The sequence below is a fragment of the Plecotus auritus genome, assembly GCF_963455305.1.
Source record: "Plecotus auritus genome assembly, chromosome: 9".
Lineage (NCBI taxonomy): Eukaryota > Metazoa > Chordata > Mammalia > Chiroptera > Vespertilionidae > Plecotus > Plecotus auritus.
The window spans coordinates 109,088,582-109,113,037 of NC_137783.1; the positions used below are offsets into that span (position 1 = coordinate 109,088,582).

The following is a 24,456-nucleotide window of genomic DNA, read 5'->3' on the forward strand; positions in this document are numbered from 1 at the left end:
ATCGGCTACCCCCTGCACCCCTGCACACCTCCTACTGGGGATTGAGCCTGCAATTCAGGCCTGTGCCCTTGACAGGAATCGAACCAGTGACCTCTTAGTGCATGAGACAACACTCAACCAACTGAGCCACACTGACCAGGGCTCTGCTCTTCATTTTATTTTAATTTAATTTTTATTTATTTATTATTATTTTTAATCCTCACCCGAGGATATTTTTCCATTGATATTCAGAGAGCGCGGAAGAGAGAAGGAAAGACAGAGAGAAATATCGATGTGAGAGAAACACATCAATTGGTTGCCTCCCACACATGCCCTGACTAGTGCCTGGGCTAGGGAGGAACCTGCAGCCGAAGTACGTGCCCTTGACTGGAATTGAACCCGGGACCTTTGGGTCCACAGGCCGACCCTCTATCCACGGAGCCAAACTGGCTAGGCCTAATTTTATTTTTTTAAATATATTTTTATTGATTTCAGAGAGGAAGGGAGAGAGAGCAAACCATCAATGATGAGAGAGAATCATTGATCGCCTACCTCCTGCACACCCCCTACTGGGGATCCAGCCTGCAACTCGGGCATGTGCCCTTGATTGGACTCGAACCTGAGCCCCTTCAGTCCGCAGGCCGACACTCTATCCACTGAGCCAAACCAGCTAGGGCTCTGCTCTTGATTTAATGCTCTGGTGTCACCATTTTGAAATTCTTAATAATTTTTGGACATGAAGCCCTGCATTGCCATTTGGCATGGGTAGTCAGTCCCAGAGAGGACCCTTACAAAGCCTCACCCTGAACATTCAGGACCCAGAGCTCAGAGGTAGGCAGGGTCAGACCTCCAGCAGCTAAGTAGTGCCATTAAGTTTTCCCAGCCCCGTCTTCCACATCCCCCATTGCCCCCCTCCTTCATCCCTTCCCGGATTTTGGTATCTATCTCCTCACTTTCCTGCTGCCTCTGTTCTCACGCCTTCCATTCCACCTTGCACACAGTGAAGTCCCTAAAATGTCTGCCCACATCCCCCTCATGCTCAAAACTTTCTCTGGGTGTCTCCTCACCGCTGCTCTTATTGTAAGAGCCATCTGCTATTACAGAGCACAGGGCTAGGTACTTCCCTTCATCACCTCCTGTGTTCTGCCAAGTAATCCGCCTCGGGCTGATGCCTGGGTGAGGGGGTGCCGTGGGCAGGACCTATCTGCAGCGTTGGATAGGAAATAGGGAGTTATTGCTTAATGGGTACCGAGTTTCAATTTCACAAAATGAAAAAGTTCTGGAGATGGATGGTGGTGATGGTAGCACAACAATATGTATATACTTAATACCACTGACAGTACACTTAAAAACGGTAAAAATGTAAATTTTTTGTTATGTTTTGTTTTTTACGACAATATTGTTTTAGAGTTTTATTTTTTAAATGTTTTTAAAATTTACTTAGGGATTTTAGAGAGCGAGAGAAACATCGATTTGTTGTTCCACTTATTTATGAATTCATTGGTGGATCAAACCCGCAACCTTGCCATCCTTGCCATATTGGGATGATGCTCTAACCAACTGAGCTAACCGGCCAGGGCTAGAGTTTTATATTTTATTTGTGTGGTGTTTTTTTTTTGTAGGTAATTTTTAGTAAGTACTTAACATTTTTCCAGTTTAATTATTATTCTTACTAGAGACCTGGTGCATGAAATTCGTGCACTGGTGGGGGGGGTCCCCTCAGCCCAGCCTTCCCCCTCTCACAGTCCAGGAGCCCTCAGGGGATGTCTTACTGACAGCTTAGGCCCACTCCCTAAGCCACAGTCTGGCCTCCCTCTGTGGGAGGCAACTGGGCTGTTCAGGGGAAGGCACCACTCCCATCACCCTGCTGCTGCTGCCACTGCCAGCCGCCGTAGCCAACAAGGTGTTTTCATCAACACAGACTCCAGTCCCTTCACCACAAAAAAATGACAACTTTCTTTAGGCATTTTCAAGATGTCTCTTTCATGGGATATGACATTTCTTTTTTTTTTTTTTTTTTATCCTCACCTGAGGATATTTTTCCATTGATTTTTAGAGAGCATGGAAGAGAGAGGGAAAGACAGAGAGAAACATCAATGTGAGAGGGACACTTCGATTGGTTGCCTCCTGCATGAGCCCTGACCTGGGCCCGGCCAGGGAGGAGCCTGAAACCTAGGTACATGCCCTTGATCAGAATTGAACCCAGACCCTGCGGTCCGCAGGCCGAGGCTCAATCCACTGAGCCAAACTGGCTAGGGCAGGATATGACATTTCTTAGCCCCTCCATCAGCGGACCTTCGTTTTTTTCCTCCAAGAGTGAGGTGGAAAAACCCTAGATCACCTTCTTGGATTCTTATTCCCAAGTTACCAAGAACACTGCAAGTGGTGTACCAGGAGCTTAGCCAATGAGCGGTCAGAAAAGGTATTTCCTCTGCATCTCATGTGCAGAGGCGGGACTGCTGGCATGCCATGGCTGGCAGGCCCCCCTGTCTCTACTGTGAGCCTGCGCCATCCATGGCTTGCCTCACCTCGCATGCAGTCCCCTCCCGCCCACCTGCGCACACAGCCTCCTCCTGAGCAGTCATTGTGTTACGGTGTCCCAGACAATTTGCATGTTACATATATATATATATATATATATATATATATATATATATATATATGCTTGAATGTGAACTGATCAGTAACTTTGTAACCACATTGATATCTTTAATTATCCCATTTTACCCCCTATGTATAATAATCTTTTCTTTAACTACCCAACACTTTTTCTTTTACTTTATTCCCACCCCCCACCTTTGGCAACCATCAGCTTGTCCTCTAGAAGAATATTTTTGGTTTTTGTTCATTCATTTATTTGTGTGTTTTTTAGATTCCACATATAAGTAAGATTATACAGTATTAGTCTTTCTCTGTCTGACTTATTTCACTTAGTATAATACCCTCTAAGTCCATCCATGTTGTTGCAAATGACAAGATTTCATTCCTTTTTTTTTGTTAATCCTCACCCAAGGATATTTTTCCATTGATTTTTAGAGAGAGTGGAAGGGAGGGGAGAGACACAGAGAGCAACATTGATGTGAGAGAAACACCTGGAATTGTTGCCTCCCAACCAGGGCCTGGGATTGAGCCTGCAACTGGGGTTCATGCCCTTGACCAGGGGTCCTCAAACTTTTTAAACAGGGGGCCAGTTCACTGTCCCTCAGACGGTTGGAGGGCCGGACTATAGTTTTTAAAAAAAACAATGAACAAATTCCTATGTGCACTGTGGGCCCGGGACGAGTCGGCTGCTAAGCAGGACAGGCAGCGGCACCCGGCGGGCTGGATAAATGTCCTCGGCGGGCCGCATGTGGCCCGCAGGCCGTAGTTTGAGGACGCCTGCTTGACGGAATTGAACCCAGGAGCCTTCATTCCGGAGACCATGTTCTATTGACTGAGCCAAAATGGCAAGGGCAAGGTTTCATGCTTTTTTATTGCTGAGTAATATTTTATTGCATATGTGTACCACATCTTTAAAAAAAATTATTGATTGATTTTAGAGAGAGAGGAAGGGAGAGAGAGAGAAACATCAATTTGTTTAAAGAAATTTGTAAACATATAAAACAATGCCATTCTTCTCAATAATTTTTTGTTTTTGGAAAATATATGTCTCATAAAAATATGTTAACATTTAATAAGATTGCTATTGTTAAATTAATTACTTAATTTTTTTAAATGTCTCCATTTTAATTTATAATACTTTAAATACAACATAAACTATATAAAAATAATTTCTCTGTGATCTTCAGTAATTTTGGGGTGTGAAAATGGTTCTGAGAACAAAAAGTTTGAGAACCAGCACTCCTGTTATTATTCTGCACTAACCAGTATTACCCAGCAGGGGGCAGCAGAGGCAGCCAAATGAACATGTCCCCTCTGCATTTCTTTAGCTAAAGGTATTCGGCACCTGACTATTGGGTGTGACCCTCACCCTGTTTGTGCTAGAGACACAGAAGTAAATTTGTGCAGTTCAATCCCCCAGGTAACAGACCCTGGCAATTGACAGTGGTGGGGCTAAACTAGACATTCCCTCTTGTGAGCATGGGGAGGTGCTGATAAATGATAATTCCCACTCTGAAGCTCCCCATCCTTTCAAGACCAGAGGTGTCAGGTATTCTTTTTTATTAAGTTGACACAGGCATTTCGCGAAGCCACCCCCAACCCCTCCACCATGGAAAAGGGGCCACCATATAGTTTGGCTCCTACCTCAGATGGCCTTGTTCCTCCCTTTCCACTTCCCACAGCCATGGCTTCAGCATCATGCCTCTTCTCATGGTCCCTGCTCTGCCTGGTCCTCCCTTGGAGAGCAGACACCTTGCCTCCTGCTTCCCTGAGACCTCCCGGCTGAATCTTCAGCGGCCCCATCCCCACCCCCTAAGTGGAAGTGCTGCCTCTCACCCTCAGGCCTGTGCCCAGACTCTCCATTGCCCTTATGGGTGACCTCCTCTCTTTCACACGGCCTTATGTCCTCCTCTACACGCCTCCAGCTCTGCCTCCTCCTCCAGCTGCCACCCAAGCACACACTCTTTGGCAGCTTCCCTGGGAAAGGCAGCCCACACTGGATCCAAGCGCACCCCTCCTCCTGCCTCCGCCTCTCCCGGCCACCCTCAGTCCCAGCCGTGGACCCCAGGACACTTCAGTCCTGGTGCTCTTGGCCCTCGCTATCCGCTCCCTACAGCCCCCTCTCCTCCCCTTTTCTGATCAGTCCTTCTCTGGCTTTTTCCTGGGCTCCATCCCCTGTCCACCCCTCTCCCTGTGGATTTTCTGCTTCCTCCATGCAAGCCCACTCCCTCCCTGGGGCCACTCTCCTCTCATCCCAAAAGCTATCCCTGGCTGTGGCCTCAAGCCTTGGCTCCTCTCCTGAACCACAAACTCCTCAAATTCTCTATCTCCCTTACCACACACAGACATGATGAAGAGCTTGCCTCCTTTCCTTAAATGTTCCAGGTTCAGACACTCATCTCTTCGTCATCCAGACGCAAAACAGGCCTCAGACAGATTCCCTGCCTCAGCCTCTCCTCCAAAGAGTGACCAGGGCGAGCTCTGAAGGGCAAACATGACCTTGTAACCCCTGCTTAAAGCCTCCAAGGCTCCCCTCTGCCCTCAGCACAGAAGCCAAATTCAGTGACAGAGACATGTGACATGCCCCCTGTCCACCTCTCCAGCCACAGACAGACTCTCCTGACCTTTCTGCCTTGGTACTGTGGACCTGACTGTGGTCTACACACACACACACACAGTGCTACCTCTGGCCTGGCTGACTGAACACCAGGACACTCTCTCTCTCTCTCTCTCTATCTCTCTCTCTCTCTCTCTCGTTGATTTCAGAGAGGAAGGGAGAAAGATAGAAACATCAATGACGAGAGAAAGTCACCGATCAGCTGCCTCCTGCATGCCCCCCATTGGGGACCAAGCCCGCAACCTGGGCATGTGCCCTTGACGGGAATCGAACTTGGGACCCTTCAGTTCGCAGGCCGACGCTCTATCCACTGAGCCAAACCAGCTAGGGCACCAGGTCTCTTGTAATCCGTACCACCTTTGAGGGGCCACTACTTTCATCTATGCTTTAGTCATACGGAAGCTGAGGCATAGAGAGGGAAGGTGGCTGGGCCAGGATGTGTGTCCGGTGCCAAACTCAAGTGTCACTTCCCCTGTGAAGCTGCCCTCGATGCCACCCTCCCCTCCCCCTGCAGCCTCCTGCGTTCACAGGGCACTCTGCACACACCACTGCAGAGAGCCCCCAGACTGGGCACCCCTTGCTTGTCCAGTCCCTGGATGCCCAATGTTTGGTCTCAGCTTAGAAATTATTGGTAAATGTGGGATGAGCTTGGGGCATAGAGAGACACCCCATCCCTCGCTCTCTAGAATCTCATACTCTGGTGGGAAACCTGACCCACAAACAGCCCAAGACCCAAGGGATCAATGTCCCAAGAGAGGCCCAAAGGGCCAGCAGGGTCACGGGCTCCAGTGGACAATGCTGTGCCCTCCTCTCCCTCCCCCCCCCCAGCGGAGTTGGTTGGGCAGGGTCCCCAGAGGGGTCAACCTGTGTCCTGGGCTTGAAGGATGGAGAAAATGCCAGTGGCTGAATGGGGCACACGCAGGCAGGAGAGCTGGGGAAAGGATTCCGGGCTGGCAGAGGCAGACCGGCAGGAAAGCAGGCTATCCTGTGAGGGCCCAGAGTTCAGCTGTCTACAGACCCTACCAGACAGTGAGCTGCAGGAGGGCAGGGCCACATCGGCCCGATGCTCCAGGGTGTCCCCTGCCAGCACCGAGCACAGCGCCTGCACATAGTGGGTACACATAAGGATTTGTTGGAAACAGGCCTCATGGGGCATAACATTTTATACAGTTTGGTGCCCCTACTTAAGAGAGTGCTAAATTCCTAATATAAATGTTGGCACAAAGTGGATGTTTATTTGCCACAAAAATAGGAAGCTGCACAGCAGAGCTGAGGCTGCACGCAGTAGCGACACTGTTAACTCCCCTCTGGCCAGAATATAAGGAGGGGAAGGTTCTCGGAGAGGTGGGGCACCGCTGACAAGGGCAGCCTTTTCTGTCAGCCCCAGAGACCCAGGTTCAGAGCCACCTCGGAGCCCTCCCAGACAACCCACCACGACCAGGCCTCCGTCATGCTTCGTGAGCCTCTCTGGCTGCATAAAGGCCTGATTCTCCCAGGTCAGGAGACTTCCTCCCTCTGGGAGGGTAGCCAGAGGTGAATGTGGGCGTTTGAGAACTGTTTGCTGATCACCCCTTGGCGACCTTGGGCACTCCTCTCTGGGGCCTCAGGGGTCATGGAGGGTCTGTTCTGAAAGCCTTCTTTTTATTCTGGCCTCTGCTCATCTGGCCCGCTCAGGGGGCTCTCACAGCAGGGGCGGCAGAGAATCTCTCTGAGAGCCTCATTCATCTCCCCATGCCGAGGTCTCACCGGGGCCAGCCAGCACTCAGCTGGGTGGGAATGCTCTGCCACAGAGGTGTGGGGCCAACCAGACCTGAAAGCATAATTACAGAGCCTTCCAGCTGAGAGATTCCACACCAAAGGCAGGCTTCCTGGAAGAGTCCAGGAAGTCTTCTTAGAGGAGGAGACACTTGATTGGAGAGATGGAGCATTCATTCGATAATTACTTACTGAGTACTTACTATGTGCCAGGCTCCGAGGATACAGCAATGAAAAAAGACAGACAGGCATTTGCCCCAAAGTGTCTTCCCTTTGGTCCAGCAGGGAAGTAGGAATTGACTCGGGAGAGAAGGGGAGCACAGTCCCAATGGTACTCTACCTGTGGATGGAGCTAACTTTGGTATGAGGGGAAAAGGAAATGACCAGAAGATGAGGCTGCTTGGCAGAGAGCAATAATGGAGAGTCTGGAACACCAGGCTAGGGACTTATAACTTAATCATGCTGACAACTGGGAGCCACAGAAAGTTCTAAACAGAGGGAGAAGTTACAAGGTTTCTTTTTTAAAAAATATATTTTTTTTATTGATTTCAGAGAGGAAGGGAGAGGGAGAGAGAGCTAGAAACATCAATGATGAGAATCATTGATCGGTGCCTCCTACACACCCCGACTGGGGATCAAGCCCGCAACCCGGGCATGTGCCCTTGACGGGAATCGAACCCAGGACCCTTCATTCCACAGGCTGACGCTCTATCCACTGAGCCAAACCACCTAGGGCACAAGGTTTCTTTTTTTTTTTCTTTGTTGATTAAGGTATTACATATGTAATATGCCCCCCTCACCCCACCCCCACTCATGCCCTCACCCTCCTGGTGTCTGTGTCCAAAGATTTCTTTTTTTAAAAAATATTTTTATTGATTTCAGAGAGAAAGATGGAAACATCAATGATGAGAGAGAATCATTGATTGGCTGCCTCCTACACACCCCCTACTGGAGATGGATTCTGCAACCCTGGCATGTGCCCTGATGGGGAGTTGAACCATGACCTACTGGTTCATAGGTCGACGTTCAACACTGAGCCATTTTGGCCGGGCAGGTTTCTTAGCACCATACCAAGCTCAACACAAAAGACAAGCGCAAGCTTCCTGGGGCCAACCTGCCCACCCCCGGCCCTGGGTTTGGCTAGGAGAGGGCACCCCTCAGCCTGGCCTTCAGCCTCCAGTTCCACCTCTTCCTGTGCTCCCAGTCACACTAAGAGGTTGGTGTACTCTATAGGGAGGAAGGGACAGAGTGTCTGGGTCCAGGACTCACTGAGGACTCTAACCCTTAACCATACAGGCCCCACACCATTTGCCTTTTGTGGGCTTTGGGTGTTTTCATGCTACCTGGTTTCCCTACAAAGTTCTGTCTTTCCCATATCAATACCTGGCATAAAACTTCCCAGGACACCCTTCTGACAACCCGTGAGTCCAGACTCAGGGTCTTCAAGACCGGGGCTTCAGCATGACCCTGCTGAGTTCAGGGTCATGAGCAAGACTCCAGCAGAGTCCTTGGCCCCTGGAATAAAATCCGAAGTCCTTTCTGTCTGGCCCTGTCTGCCTCTTCACACTGCCCTGAGAGCTCCAGTCACCCCAAACGTGTCTGGTTCTCCAACAAAGCAATGATCTCCCTCACTTCCAGAGTTTTGCCTAGACTGGCCTCTCTGCCTAGAGCACTGCCCATTCCCTGAGGTTCCCTCCTAACCTAGCTAACCCCTACTTCTGGCCTGAACTGCCTGTCACTACCTCAGGGAAACCTCTCCTAATCCCCCAGAATAGGCCAGGGGTCCCCAGAGGTGTTCTTTCAGATCCCATGCCTTTGCACATGCCGTTTCCTCCCTCAGGAATAGACTTCCCTCCACCTCTGCAGCCTGGTGCCTGCCCAGTAGCAGCATCTTTATTGCGCTTTTACAGAAGCGGCCCCAGAGCCTCAGAGAGGTCCAGTAACCTGTTTGAAGCCACACAGCTGTGCCTAGAGTGCTACAGTGGTAAGTGGGTAATATCCTGGGCCAGCTATATGGTCTTGAGAACATCATTTGGCCTCTCAGTGCTTTAGTGTCCCCACCAGTGAAATGGGGTAACTCTGCATAAGGTTGTACTGTGCGAGCCTCCATTCCTTTGCTCCCCAGGCATTCATTCAACTTTCGCTCCTTCAGACATCAAAACCCTGCAATGCCGGCTCTGTGCCTCGCCCTAAGCAGGGTACTGGGAACTCCATAGGTATGAAACAGACACAGCTCCTGCCACAAGGCGCTTAGGAGGGATGGGAGCAAAGGGCAAAAAGGTCACTCACAATCCTCTGCTGATAATGACGTTCCTCCCCGCGTATGGGGCTAAGAAGGGGGGATTGTTTAAGAGAGATCCCCTGTATTTTCAAAAACTTAGTTTTCACCGCTTCCTGAAATCTGGATATTGCACAGCATCCAAGGCTCACTTTCTCACGCTGAGCCCTAGAAGCTGGGAGGGTGAAGAGTATTGTGAGGGCTGTCTCACAATTCCGGAGGGCTCCACTTATCCTGGGGATTCCACTACCTCAGATACCGCACCTCCACCCTGTTTCTTTCCCTACCTCGACCCCTGTTCCATCGCATGACTCCTTCTCTCCCATACAAGGCGGTCTCCACGCCCCGGTCCCAGACACATCAGTCCTTTTCACTTCTCCCTCCTCTTCACCTCGCCCTCCATTCAGGTCCCCAGGTTACCTTCCCTCCTGCTCCGCTCTTGAAACAGCCCCAGCCCCAACATTGTCCTCCCTCCAGCCTCACTTCTCACTGTGGGCCCCGCCCTTTCCAAGGTAGAGTCCGCGTTCCGCAGAGCCCCGCCCTCTTCTCACTCTTCCATTGGCCCCTGCCCCCTGACGGCGCGGGCGGAGGGTGGGCACCTGGAGAGCGCCCCGCCCCTTGCCCTGGTCCGGACGATGGGTGGGGCCTCGGGATGACTCCGCCCCTTTCGGGCGAGGCCGCGCCTGCTGGCACTGGGGGCGCTGGGCGGCGCTGCCCCGGCTCTGCGCTGTTCTGCCCGCAGCTCCGTGGGGGTGGGCGACCGGGATGACAGCGGCGGGGGTGGCGGCGGCGGCGGCGCGGGGCTGAGCGCGTGGCGTGGAGCCAGGGAAAGAGGAGGAAGTGGAGCGCGGCCCGCAGCTGCGAGTCAGCCGCTGCGCCGAGGTCCACCCCGTTTTGCAGAGCGAGCCGAGTCCGGAACCGGGAAGACTTCCCCGCCGGGCTCCGGCCCCCGCGGCTCCTCGCCGGCGTCCCGACCAGCCCCGCCGGCCCTGGCCCCGGCATCTGCCACGGGACACTTCCAGCCCCACGGTCCGGGGCGTCGTGGCCGGGACTCCCGAGCCCACGACCCTGATTCAGTGCACCTGGGCGGGACGCTCCTGGCCCACCATACGGGTCCACAGTTGCGGCTCGTTCCCAGCCTTTTGCAGCGGGTGTCGGAGCCCTCCGCCCAGGGATAACGCAGGTTGTCCCCAGGACCCCGACTGAGTGCAAAGGAGCCCGGACACCCTCAGCCTCTTTCCCTGAGACCTGGACCTTCAGCTCCTTCCGACCCGGCGCTTCGGACTTCCAGGCGGCGAGCGCCCAGGAAGCCCCTGCCAGGGTCCAGCGCCCCCTGAAGGGTCCCAGGCGGGTTGGACAGTCGGACTGAACCGGCCCCGGGTGGTACTGCGAGCCGAAGCTGCCACGTTCCTGCCGTTCCAGGCGAGGGGCTTGGTGCTTCCCCCCCTTCCCCCGAGAAGAACACAAGGGCCCCCCTGCCCCGGCAGCCGGCGGGAGCCAAGAGCTGCAGGTGAGAGCCTCCCAGATGCCGGGCTAAGCGGCTTCCCAACCCATCGGGGCAGCGACGGGCCAGCTGCGGGCGTGTGCCCGGCACTAGCTGAGGCTGGAGGGGCGCGGGAAGGGGAGGAGGAAGGGAGAAAACGGGCACTTATTGAGCGCCCATTGTGTGCGTGTCCGCGCTCCACCCTTGCGCAAGTGGTCCCTCATTAAGTATCACTAATACTCGATGAGATAAAAGGTGTCGTTTACTGTTATAGGGGCTTACAGATCGGGAAACTGAGGGTCCATGGGGTTGAGTGACCCTGCTGTTTTCACTCTGGGGATGAGACTGGGAGGAGGGTTAGGTCGGAGGTGGAAAGAAGCAGAAAGTGAAGAGAAAAAGAAAGGAAGTGGATAGCCGCCGGCAGAATGGTGGAAGCCGTCAAGGTGGGGCCATTTGAGACACCCTAGAGCCGATCCTGAGGCTGAGGAGGTAGCTTCTGCTGGCTTCCTTCCCTCCTGTCTATGGCCGGGTCACCTCCCAGGACAGAGGTGGGAAACTTCCCACCTTCACAGCTTCCCCCCTGTGGGCCTCTCTCCCCTGCCCCAGACTCCAGGATCTCTAAGGCACTCTGGAGGTCCTAAGGCAGTGCTTATGTGTCCGGGAACTCACTGTAGAGGTCTCCCAGACAGAGCCTCTCATCGCCAGAGAAGATGAGGCCCCTCAGCACTCACCCAGCTCACATCCTTCACATTACTGACAAGGTGTGTGGGGGAGGCTGTGGGGTGAAGGAAGAATGGAGTGTGTGTGCCAACTGTCCCAGATCCTAGAGCAGTGAGTGAGTGATTGAGCCACAAGTACGCTTGAGGAAACCTTCCCAAATATCCTGCAGGGTATCCACTCTCCCTCCCCAGTTAGCATCTTCTGGGTAGGTGGCTGGGGTTTTTCCTACCCTGATGTGAGGTCAGGGTGACCAGACATGACGCTGTTGTGAGAGTCTGTGTGGTTGGTGCTGGGGGCCCAAGACATGCCGGCAGCCTCCTAACCTTTGGCCCGGACTAAAGATTTGACCTTAGCCTGGCAGGGGGCCCTGCAAGACACCTCTGACCCTGGCAGGGAGGGCTTGCTCAAGGTCTCAAGGCTGGAGCTGCCAGGGCTGAGGGCCATGTCCCAGGTGTCTGGATTTCCAGGCAGGGGTTCCTTCTGCTACCCACCCTCCCCACCCCCAGGGCAGTGCAAGGGAGAGGGGTGTTGTGAAAGAGGGCTTGGCATGGATTCTGTGGGCTCTTGTTCTGGGTGGGGTGGGGGAGGGGACATGGCCTTGGTCTGAGCCCTGTGGCCTTGGCTGGGACTCTTTAACCCCTGCTGTGCCCAGCTTCCAGGATTGTAGAGGAAGCCACCTGGGAAAGCCCCTGGGAGGTGGAGGAGAATGGAGAGGTCAGCTAAAGACTGGAAGCTCTGTCCCTGGAGGGTCTGCAAGAGAAGGTGACGGAGGGGCTTGGGATTCCCCCCAATCTATGGAGATTCAAATTCTCCTAATAATCCTGCCTCTAAGCAAAGCTCCTTGTTAATGACATAATTTCACACCTGTGATCTCATTTCATGGTGTGATGGGAAGAACCTGGAATGAGGTGAACAGGGTTGGGGAGCCACGTGGGACCTCTCAGATGCATCCATGGCTCCCAGCCTCACCTGTAAAATAGGGTCAAGGCAGGCTGGCGTTATCTGTTCAGATAATGAGGCCATAATATTTGGCAGACTGTCAAGTGCTAAAGAGGGTGTGTGTGTGTGTGTGTGTGTGTGTGTGTGTTTGTGTTTGCTTGCCATGACTAGGATTGTTATTAATGGCTACATTGTGTGGGAAACTGAGGCTCAGAGAGGTGAAACCACTTGCCCAGGGATTTTGGGTTTGCTTCAGCAACTGAGTGCCAACTGCATACCAGGTGGCCTGGAAGTTACCCAGATGGAAAAGGCAGTGTGATGACTAGCTCACAACCGGGTGGGCTAAGTGGCACAGACAGATAGTGGTGAGACAGACCAGGTGGGCGTGAATGCGCTCTGCCTCCCACTGGCCATGTGGCATTGGGCAAATCACTTCATTCCTCGGAGCCCCAGCTTCTGCTCTATAAATTAGAATTCCTCCTTTATGAAGTTGTGTGAGGATTAAGTGAGATATAAATATATAGCGCTTGGCAAGATATCTGTTTCCTTCCCTATAAGGAAGGAAGCTTGAATTTTGACCAGGAAATCTGGGAAAATTCTCAGGCTTGCTCTCCTGTGCCACCTTCCTGGTCTCAGAATCCTCTGGAACCTGCTTGGGGACCCTGGATTCTGACCCCCACCCCAGGGCCAGGGTTGTGGGAGCTGGTACTCATTCCCTCTGGCTCTTTGTCCCGCCTCCCTTAGGCACAAAGGTGCAGTGAATAATTTATGGGTCCCCTCACACTGAGAGGCAGGCTCAGAGAAATTGCTCTGTGCCCAGATGAGCTTCTGAACTTGCCCCAGAGGAGGGGGTTGTTCCTGTTAGTGCTATATGAAGTCTTGGCTATGGGGGGAGGGAGGCAGGACAGGAAAAACGTGACCTGTTATCAACCTGGGGCCCCTCTCCAATGGAAACCGAGCTAGCTGGGCTAGGGTCAAGCTGTGGGCCTCCGATTCCAAATGGGTGATGAGAAATGGCAGGGAGAGGCCCATGACGAGGAGTAACCCTGGAAGGCCTCATCAAGGAAAACGGTGTCTGGGTTGGGGCTGGAGGCAAACTGCTGTAGTCCTGACATCAGCTGAAGGTTGAATCCTGGCTGTGCTGCTTACTCACTGTGAGACTAAGCAAGAATCCCGACCCTGCCAGGCCTCCATTTGCTCCTCTGTAAAATTAGGGTAGTTATGGGTGACTGTGAGGCCACATACATAAAGCACGTGGCACCATAGGACTTAGTGAAAGGGTGCTTCATTGTGAACGTGAACATTGGGGTGGGCTGATGGCAGGGGAGGTGGGATAGGGTAGTAAGCAGAGAAGTGGGTTGAACTCTGAGATAGTGACACTGGGGTTTATGGGGTCAGTGAAGGGAGTGGAGAAGAGGGAGGGTAACCAGATGCCAGAGGGCCTTGAATGTCAGACAGAATTCACATTTCAGAAAGCAGTATGGAGCCATAGCCAGTTTGGCTCAGTGGATAAAGTGACAGCCTGTAGACTGAAGGGTCCCGGGTTCAATTCTGGTGAAGGGCATGTACCTCGGTTGTAGGCTCGATCCCTGGCTGGTCCAGGCTCGTGCGGAAGGCAACCAATTGATGTGTCTCTCTCACATTGATGTTTTTCTCTGTGTGTCTCTCCCCCTCCCTTCCACTCTAATCTAAAAATCAATGGAAAAATATTCTCGGGTGAGGATTACAAGATAAAAGAAAGAAAAAAAGCATCGTGGAGTGCCCACTCAGAACCCTCTGTGGCTCCTTTTTGTCTGTAAGTTGGAGACCAGTCTCCTTTGTTGCATCTTCAAGGCCTGGCCCACTGTAGCCACTGCATGGACCCCTGGCTCATTGCTCATCACTGTCTCCTAAACACACCACATGTGGCCTCATCCCTGCGTCTATGCTTGTGGGGTTCCTCCTGTCAGAGCTGCCATCCCTGCCTCTTCTCTGCTCATCTCCCCATCTGTTGGGGCCCGACTCCAGTCATAAACATCCCTGGATTATCCAACCCGCTGCTGAATCTTCACCACTTCATAGTAATAAATAATACCTACCATTGCGCCATATTTCACAGTTTGTAGAATGCATTCACATACTCACTAGTAATACTATGATGATGATATTAACAGTAGCTACAGCTTTGAGTACTTATTATGAGCCAGACACTGCTAAGCGCTTTACGGACACACTCATTCGCAACGCGGGGCGGTAGCTGCTGTTGTCTCCAGAAACGGGGGCTGGCTCCGAGTGGTGCATTGTATTGCTCAAGGTCACACAGGTTAGACAGAGGGGCGTGAGGAGTCAAACCTGTGCTCCTATCTGGGACTAAACTGACAGCTTGACAGCTTTTAGAAGATATCCCGTCTCCTCCACTGGGGCCAAGTACCTTGAGAGCATACTTCGCATGTAAAAAGCCTTCTTTTCAAAGCTAAGGAAGGGCAGTGCTGGCGCTAGCATGGGCCCAGGAAGGAACCCTGGCTGGGCATCCAGGGCCCTGGGCCCTGGACTGGCTGGCTGTGTGACATGGGCGAATCGGCCCTGCGCTGTGTCCTGTTTTCCCACTGGTGAGTGGGGTGGTGTCCAAACTCCCAGCGCTCCTGCTTCTGCAGTGTCCTTCGTGACCCTGGGAGGCAGAGGAGACCACAGCATCAGGGCCAGAGGATGTGGTGTGCTGGGCGGCTGTGATTCTTGGCCTGGCTGCTGTCGGGACAGCAGGCTCTGTAGTTAGCTGCTGCCTTTCCCGAAGAAGGGTGGTGCCTTGTGCTGCTGGCAGCATGGTCATTAGCAGGGCAGAGAAGACCCTGTGAATTGGGAGCAGCTGGGCCAGGCCAGGTTGGCAGTGCCGGAGGCAGGCTGGCCCAGCCACAGTGGGGTCATTGGCAGGGCAGCTGGCGGGGCAGCCGCTGCTCCTCGCTTTGCAGCCTCCAGGGCGGTGGCAAGTACCCACTGGGCACCAGAGCTTTGTAGGCTGAGGCGTGCCCTTGCTCCTGTGACGTGGTCCTGGGAGTGGAGCAGAGGAATCTAGCCAGGCCCCAAGGTGCCTCCTCCTCGAAGCTTGCAGGACTCCGCCCACACAAGTGGAATCCCACTCTCCTCCTCTGCAGATCCTTAGCCCTCATTCACTGACGGTGGTCTGTGGATTGGGGCTGTGTAGGTCTGCTTTCCTTGCCAGCCAGTCAGAACTAGATTCTATGCCACCCCAACCCTCCCCTCCCCTCAGAGTGCCTAGCAGCATGCCTGGCACAAAGTGGCAACCCCTGGGCAGTGGAGACCATGTGAGTTGACCCTTGAGCAAGTTGCTCAACCTTTCTACTTGTAAACAGGTCTGGTAATAGCAGTGTTGTGGGAGTTAAGTGGGGTGATGGGAGGAAGAGGCTGCATCAGCCTGAGTCCACTTGCCTGCCTTCTTGGTAGCCTTGTGAACAAGTGACTCAGTAGGAAGTTGATTGAAGTCTAGCTGGTGATGCCAGGAGGGAGGGTGTGCCAGGTGGCAGGGAGGACTTCCCACAGGAGGACACTTTGCCGTCTGGGGAGGACTCTGTGTCAGGTGGGATTTATAGAGCTGCAATTCCCATCACCTTCCTGGTGAGCAGGTACTTAAGGGAGATGAGGAAGGCTCTGAGCTGAGCTCAGGGCAGGGAGTGGGATGTCCAGGGACCTGGTTACTCTCAGGCCTTAGCTGCAGGAATGACCCAGTTGGAGGAGCCATCTGGGCCCAGCTAGCAGATGCTGGGCAGAGCGAGTCCTTCCTTAAGCAGCATCCATTTTCGAGCTCTCTCTCTCTCTCTCTCCCCCTCCCTCTCTCTCTCTCTCTCTCTCTCTCTCTCTCTCTCTCTCTCTCCCCCCCCCTCCCTCTCTCTCTCTCTCTCTCTCTCTCTCCCCCTCCCTCCCTCCCCCCCCCTCTCTCTCTCTCTCTCTCTCTCTCTCTCTCTCTCTCTCTCTCTCTCTCCCCCCTCCCTCTCTCCCCCTCCCCCCCTCTCTCCCCACCCCCCCCCCTCTCTCTCTCTCGCTCTCTCATCGAAAATGTAGCATGATCGGAGATTTTAGTCTGTTGGGGAAACAGACATTAAACAAGTAAACACACAGATACAAAACTTCCAAATTGTAAAGAGTAAGCTCCTGAGGTGGGGCCAGTCCCATAGTTGTCTGTGGATGGGTGGTGGTAAAGGGTAATGCTCAAATCACAGCCTGAATGCACATGCTAGCAAATGATTTAACCTCTCTGGCCCTCAGTTTCCCCATCTGTAAAATGGGACGACTAGAGCACCTATTTCATAAGGTTGTGGCGAGCATTAAATGAATTATACATATAGAGCGCTCAGAAAAATACCCAGCACTTACTAAGTACTTGGTGCATGTTAGCTGTCATTGGCTGTATCTCTAGCACCTAGCAGAGTGCCTGGAAGAGAATAGGTGCTTGGGAATGGGTATGGAATGAATCCCAGGTAAAGGGCAGCTGCTCTGTGCAGTGAAAGAAAGGATGGTAAGCAGAGAAGGACACAGAAACAATGACAACACAGAATATGGCAGGGAAGGCCCCGGGCTGGGTTGTGTCTAGTGCTGGATGGAGGACATGAGGAAAGGCTGCCGGGTGGTGGTGCTCCCAGTGCTGAGGTTGAACGTATCATTGAACACACGCATGCGCACACAAGCACAAGCACACGCCCTGGCACTGCTGTGAGGTCAGCACTAGGATTGAGCTCAGAAGTGAATGGTTTCTGTCTCAGGGTAGCCAGCTAGGGTAGAGCTTGGGAAGGCCCAGGTCTGCTGGTCTCCACAGGCCTTCCTTTCCCACTGCCTCACTCATACTGTCTCGCCATCTGTGACATTCTGTTTGAGGGCATAAAGAAGGCAAGAAAGCAATTGGGGAGGAAGTGTGGGCCGAGATCTGAGACCAAATCTACAGAACAGAATAAACAGGCCTTGCTCCCTGGGCACACCCGCTGGCAGAGGTGGTCTCCCAGCATTAATCCTGCAGCTGTTTAGCTTTGAATGAGAGGACTCTATTTTTTTATTTTTAAATGTCATGAAGAATTCCTCTCACCCTCCCATCCAGGAGGCTCAAAGGAAAGTTTTTTCTACTGACAAGGGAGCCAGGACCCCCCAAGTATCTTAAAAGAGGTCACCCCAGAGGCACCCTGAAGTCTGGGTCCCCTTGTGCTGCTTGCACTCGAGGTTGGCCTTGAGGACATGACCTCAGCCCTCCTATTTTGCCTGTCCTGTAACATGGGGTCAGAGTACTAAAGTCCTTCTCTCCTTCAAGAGTGTGGGGTGAGCCCTGATCAGTTTGGCTCAGTGGATAGAGCGTCGGCCTGCGGACTGAAGGGTCCCAGGTTCGATTCCGGTCAAGGGCATGTACCTTGGTTGCGGGCACATCCCCAGTGGGGGGTGTGCAGGAGGCAGCTGATCCCCAGTGGGGGGTGTGCAGGAGGCAGCTGATGGATGTTTCTCTCTCTCTATCCCTCTCCCTTCCTCTCTGTAAAAAAATCAATAAAAAAAAGAGTGTGGGGTGGGAGAGGCTTCAGTGGGCACCTGTGCCCATGGCTCTCGAACTTGGCTGCACACCTTAGAATCATTTAGGAAACTAGAAAAGTCCTTCCTGGGCCCCACCCCGCAGTCCAGGGCAAGACGCAGGCAGCAGTAGTTTTGTGAAATGCCCCAGGTGATGTCCGTTGGCTGTCAGGAATGAGAACCACCGGCCCGCACTCTGCATGCCTCCCGCAGCTTCCCCCATGGTCCCTGCCCAGCCCGCGACAAGGAGCTCTTTGCTTCCAGCTGCTCCCTCCTCTGGCAGTGCGTTCCCTGGGACCTCCCTGCCTCGGGGAACAACGGGGCAGTGGGAAGACTTCACAATCCTATATGCTTGGGTTCCAACACTCCTCTGCTCCTGGCTTGGGTGTCTTCTTGGAGCCTCGGTGTCCTTATCTGGAACTAGGAGTAACAGTCACCCCTCCCGGAGAGGGCCGCGGAGACCGAACAGGCCACACACAGAGAGCACGAGCGCAGTGCCTGAGTGTCCACACTGCACGAGAGGCAGAGACCCGCAGAGCCGCCAGCCTCACTCAGACCCTGGCCTCCCCTGCCCTAGCCCCTGAGCCCTGAGTCCCAGAGATGCTGCTGGTGGGGGAGGGAGCAACACACAGTCTCCAGGCCCTTTCCTCCTGCCCCCCTCTCTCTAAGAGATAAGACAAGACAGCAAGCATTTTGTTTTGCTTGGTTTTGTTTTAATGGCCAAAGAGTCAGGCTCTCCTTAACAATGAAGCCTTGTCTGAATCTGCTTGTTTTTCCCAATTGGGCACCCAACTACACCGCCTGCTTGGGGCCCCCCAACCCCCCTATCCCACCTGGAAGAATGTCAGAGGGTTTCTTTTTCATCGAGGGGAGTGGGCTGGGAGACACTGGAGGCCTCTGTCTGGCCCTCGCCAATAACTGACCCCAATTAAGGGAGCTACCTTTGTTGGAAGCCAGTTCACAAAATTAATTCAAGGTAGCTACCGGGATGGGCTTTGGAGGCAGAAGAACTTGTGTTTGAGCCTGGACTTTGTCTCTTTCTGGCAACCGGACCCTGGGCGAGTCATTTCAGCTTTTTTAGCACCAGTGTTTTCTCCTGTAAAATGCATACATGGGATTCACTTCCTTGGGTTGTTCTGAGAAGCCAATGCAGTGCTTGGTGGGTAAAGCTCAGTGCCTGCCACATAGTGAGCACTCAGACGCTGTCCGCGATCTTCCTTGTCAGGAACTGAACTCTGGCCCTGCCCCTCCCGTCACTGGCGAAGATCCTACTCCGTGCACCCAGCCTGCTCCACGTGTGGGGTCAGGCCCAAGCTCAGGCGCAGACAGTGGAGGCCTGCACCCTGTGAACGGCCCTGTAATCGCCTGCTCCATGCATCCTGTATTTAGAGCAGGCTCCGAGGGCTGTTGGTGCTAGTGCTTGGTCTCCTCTCTCTGGCCCAGCCCAGGGTGAACTGCTCAGGCCATAGCGGGGAGCAGACGCACAGAGGAGAGTAAGTGCCGGGCCCAGCAGCCCCTGGGAGCAGTTATGGCCCAGGCCGAAGTGCACAGGGAGGAAGTGGTCAGCTCTATGGACAGGGGCTGTGGTCTACAGTCAGGGAATCAGTCAGCCCAGGAGAACTATCGGGAGAATAAAACCTCAACTATTTTTCTTCCTTACTCCAGTCTACCACTGGGCCTTCCCATTGGGTGAACCTACTCAGAAGCCAGAGGCCTGGAGCCCAAATCAGTCCACTGAGATGAGCCTTCAGGTCCTCAAGCAGGACGGAGAGTGGATCTGGAAAGGCAGACAGGAGACATTTCTCACTCTGATGGTCAAAAGCTGTGGAATCCCTGGTCCCACCCTCCATAGGATGCAGTTTAAGCATCTATTGTTACCTGGGTGTTCCTCTTGTGCCCCCACCCCAAAGATAAGCCAAAGCATTGCAACTGCCACAGCCCTCTCAGGGAGAGGAGTTCTGGGGTACCCAGGCTTCCATCTGTCTCTCCAGAGGTGCCTTAGCACCCCTTTGAAATTGGTACCCAGGTCCCCGCCCACTGTGCCCGTCACTTCATCCAGCTCTGCCACTACTACTGGTCCTCAGAGGCCCTGGCTGTCAGTTTTCTCCAACTTGATCACCTGAACAACCTGCATCTCTCTCCCTCTTAGTCAGGCAGTGTGGAGCAGTGGTTGGAACGCAGGTTCTGAAAAGAGACTTTCTCCTGAAATCCTAGCTCTGCCATAATACAGCTGGGGAATGGCAAGTGTGCCCCTCAATCTGTCTGAGCCTTCGTTTCCTCATCTTTGAAGTAGAGATCACATAGAGCAGAGGCATTGTAAAGATTAAATGAATGTGTCCTAGCCAGTTTGGCTCAGTAGATAGGCCTGGGGACTGAAGGGTCCTGGGTTCGATTCTGGTCAAGAGCACGTGCCCGGGTTGCTGGCTCGATCCCCAGTAGGGGGTGTGCAGGAGGCAGCCGATCAATGATTCTCTCTCATCATTGATGTTTCTCTCTCTCCCTTTCCCTTCCTCTCTGAAATCAATAAAAATATATATATTTTTAAAAATCTTAAATGAATGAATTAACATAAAGTACTTAGGATGGTGCCTGGTGAGCAGGAAGTGCCCAGTAAGGGACAGCCTTCATCATCACAAATAATACAGGCAGAACCCCGAACGCAGTGTGGCAGGACCATTAGTAAGAGGATGGGGACTGTCACCAACCGTAGCCTAGATTCTGCTCCAGTGCTGAGGCTGTGACAGTTTCTCACAGCCTTGCCACGCTGTGGACACTCACCTATCAGTTCTCCACCCCCTCCCTGCAGTCCTCTCCTGCAAGCCACGTCCTGTGAAGAGGGGTCTCATCCTCCCGAGCTGCAGTCGGACTAGATGTCCCCAAGTTCTGCCCCTGAGTCTGCACCAGGAGATGTCCCCAAGTTCTGCCCCTCAGTCTGTCCCTGAGTCTCACCACGTAGTGAGCACTCAGACGCTGTCCACGATCTTCCTCGTCAGGAACTGAACTCTGGCCCTGCCCCTCCCATCACTGGCAAAGATCCTACTCCGTGCACCCAGCCTGCTCCACGTGTGGGGTCAGGCCCAAGCTCAGGCTCAGACAGTGGAGGCCTGCACCCTGCGAACGGCCCTGTAATCGCCTGCTCCATGCATCCTGTATTTAGAGCAGGCTCCGAGGGCTGTTGGTGGTAGTGCTTGGTCTCCTCTCTCTGGCCCAGCCCAGGGTGAACTGCTCAGGCCATAGCGGGGAGCAGACGCACAGAGGAGAGTAAGCGCCGGGCCCACCAGCCCCTGGAAGCAGTTATGGCTCAGGCCATAACTAATAATACAGGCAGAACCCCGAACACAGTGTGGCAGGACCATTAGTAAGAGGATGGGGACTGTCACCAACCTTAGCCTAGATTCTGCTCCACATAATAGTTTACCTTTTATAACAACACCCCTGCTCTGTTATCTCTACTTCAAAACAGAGGGAGAGACTCAGGTTGTCCCTGCCCTGGAGGCTGGGGTGGAGGGGAGTGGTTGGGGCACAGTCCAATTCTCTTCCTCATGGGGCAGCGGGAAGCCATCAGTAGGAGACAAGCAAAAACCGAGGAGCTCAGAGGAGAATGAGAGAAATCAGGGAGCTTCATGGAGAAGGGGCATTTGAAATGAGCCTTGAAGGTAGGCTAGGACCTCATTTGGTCCACATTGGATGGGAAAGGCCTTGTCAGAAGGGGGAGAGTAAGGCTGAAGCCAGGAGGCATGGCCATAGGCTGTAGCAGGAAATGGGGTGAGCAGCATGTAGGGTACACAGCAGGCCCTCAAAGGTAGAGTGGATCTGGGAAACATTCGGCTCTCTGGAATCAGGCAGGCCTGGGTTTGAATCCTGGCTCAGTTCCTGGTTGTTTTGTTCTTGTTTTTTACTATGGGCAAGTGGGTTGGCTTCTCTGACCCTCCATTTCCCCATTTGTATGTAGAATGGGGGCAGCCCTCACAGGCTGGGCAGTGCCACCCAATGTGCTGAGTGAGGCTGAAGTCAGGCTGCTTCTCTACCCTGGGGCTGCAGAGAAGCTTGGTCCATGCTTCCTCCCCAAGGAACAGCCTTATCTCTAGAGTGGGGCAAAGGTCATGGGGAGGCTGGTGTCAGGTGAGCTCAGGTGTCCCAGCTCAGAGCTGGCGCTGGTGTAGCCACCTTGCATGTCCTCCTTAGGTCTGGGTGGCTGTTGACAGCTCGGGGGGTCATCCCTGGGCCCACATCTGCCCTGGACCCCCAGAATGAGCCATGCTGCCGTGAGCTCAGATGGCCCCCACAGGAGACTGTGCAGACCAGGTAAAGGGAGTTGGGGGGCCCGGCAGGCCATACTCATGTTGCTGGGATGTTGGGGAGAAGATGTGTTGGGGGCACATTGCATGGAAAGCCCCCATGAGGCATAGTGTTTGGGGAGCAGCTGGGTAGGCCTAGAACTCAGAACCCTCTCTCTCTAGCTGGCCACACTGCGCACTCCCTCTCCTGCCTGACGGTGCTCCGGCATCTCCAGCAGCGCATGCCGGGGCGTCTGGGCAGAAGCTGTGAGGTGCCCTGGTGGCTGTGGTAGTGCCTTGATCTTCAGAGGCCTTCCTGAGAAACAGGTGTGCAGGCTTTCAGTCAGTCCTGGCTTTGAAGACATTGGGCAAGTCACCACCTCTGAGCCTCAGTTGCTCGCCTGTAAAATGAAGGCAGCAGCACGTACCTTCTAGGTCTGTTTTGAAGCTACAGTGACATACTGGATGAGGCAGCATCTAGTATTTTAGAAGAGATTCCACCACCACCCTCATCCTGCTCCCTTTCTCTGTGCACTGTCCATTCTTAATGCTGCCTCAGGAAGTTCTCCTTCGTGTCTAACTTAAAACTGTCATAATGCAACTGGAACCTTCCTATTGTTGAGAGCTCTGCAGAGATAGACCAAGCCCTCGGTATCAATGTGCCCCATCGGTACCTGGGAGTTCGGCCGGGAATGGAGAAACGGGGAGTTGGTTTTCACCTTGGAGCCTGGGTGCCCAGCTGTCAATGGCCAGTACCTCTGACCAGCGTGGAGTGGGGGTGCATCATCTTGGCTGCTCACACTGTTTTTCCTCTCTGTGCTTGATCCATGCTTCAAAGGGATGACTCTGAGGCAGTGGAGAGAGCCCTGGGCTGGGCCTAAAAGGCCTGGATTCCAACATACACTTGACCCCTGTCATGCTGTGTGGCCTGAAGCCAGTTAGCCACCTCTCTGGGCCACTATAGGCCTGTGAGGATTTCTGTGCCCGAGGGCCCAGTCTCTCCAGTGGAGATGTATGCAGTTCAGCTGGAAGACCCTTTTTCTATCTCTCCCCTACCTGGGCCCAGCCAGCCTGGGAAGCTGGAAGATTAGCATCCTGATGGTTGGTGGTGGTAGGAGCTGGTCCACCTGTCAGACCAGAGCGCCCATAGGCAGGCAGTGAGTTGGGAATCCTGGTGGGATGGGTAGTGCCTTCCTCAGACCATGGATTTTGAGAGCCTGGATCTCCTCCTACTCACCTAGCTAAACTCATCTAGCTCAAGGGTGGGAAATGGCTGGGGGTGGGGAGGTCAGGGAGGTGAGAAGACTAGCCTGAGGTCCCCCAGTCTGTCAGTGGGGAGTGGGGAGGGAGTCCCATGACACCTGGGTAGGTTGTGCATCTGAATCCTCAGCAGGTGTCGAGGACAGCGAGCCAAGTGGTTACCAGTGAGGCAGTGTCTGGTCTGGGAGGGGGCTCTGTGGGCTGTGAGGGGGTTAGCTGGGACTCCAGACAGCCGGGTCCCTCTCCCTAGGAAGAAGTTGGCCAAGGAATGCAGGAGGTGGAGGGATCAGGAACCCCAGAGCCATGGGCTGCAGCCAGTTCTGAATGCTCCTGTGAACTGCAGTATTTGGTTTCATGGAGGAATTAAGACTTCTTTCTTGTTGGCTTTGGACACATAATAGTTTACCTTTTATAAAGTGCTTTGATATTCACGATGTCACCGAATCCTCATGGCAGTCCGTGAGAGGCAGCATGGCACTTGTTAGGGAGGACAAGGAGGGAGTGAGCTCTAGAATCAGACAAACCTGGGATTAAATTCTGGCTCCCACCAACTCCCTCAGGCAACTGAGTAACCAGCTGAGCCTCAGTTTGCTCATCTGTGAAGGGGATAATGATCCCCCTTAACAAATAGTTAGCAACAGTTGTCTGGCTGGCTGTGCACATTAGGGGAGATAAGGTCTATAACCACTGATTCAGTGCCTGATGCAAAGTAGTAGATTTCACGATTTTTATTATCAGCCCATTTTACAGATGGGAAGGTGGAGGCTCAGAGAAGGAAAGTGACTTGCCCGAGGTCATGTAATGATTTAACTTGGCCCTCCAGACTTCCTATCTGTGGCTTTTTTCTCCAGCACCACCTTCTCTGTCCTCAAATGACCAGGTAAACTGACCCCCTCATCTCTCCAGTCTTCCACACATGATGCTGTCTGCAGAGGCCTTGTGCCCTGCTCCCCACCGAACAGTGCTTGCCTGGCACACAGTAGGCACTTAAAATATGTTTTTCCTGTGCATG

General features: G+C 53.4%; 1 protein-coding gene across 3 annotated transcripts in view; it reads left to right on the plus strand.

Annotated features, from left to right (window-relative positions):
- Positions 1–9,899: 9,899 nt before the first annotated feature.
- Positions 9,900–24,456, plus strand: part of GDPD5 (glycerophosphodiester phosphodiesterase domain containing 5) — a 95,430-nt gene continuing 80,873 nt past the window's right edge. The window contains exon 1 of one of the 3 annotated variants that reach the window (XM_080642743.1): positions 9,900–10,740. The gene's annotated coding sequence lies outside the window, so the exon portion shown is untranslated. Of the gene's footprint in view, positions 10,741–11,366; positions 11,475–24,456 lie in introns of those variants that run through there. The other 2 variants (XM_080642741.1, XM_080642742.1) reach the window with 2 other exon arrangements.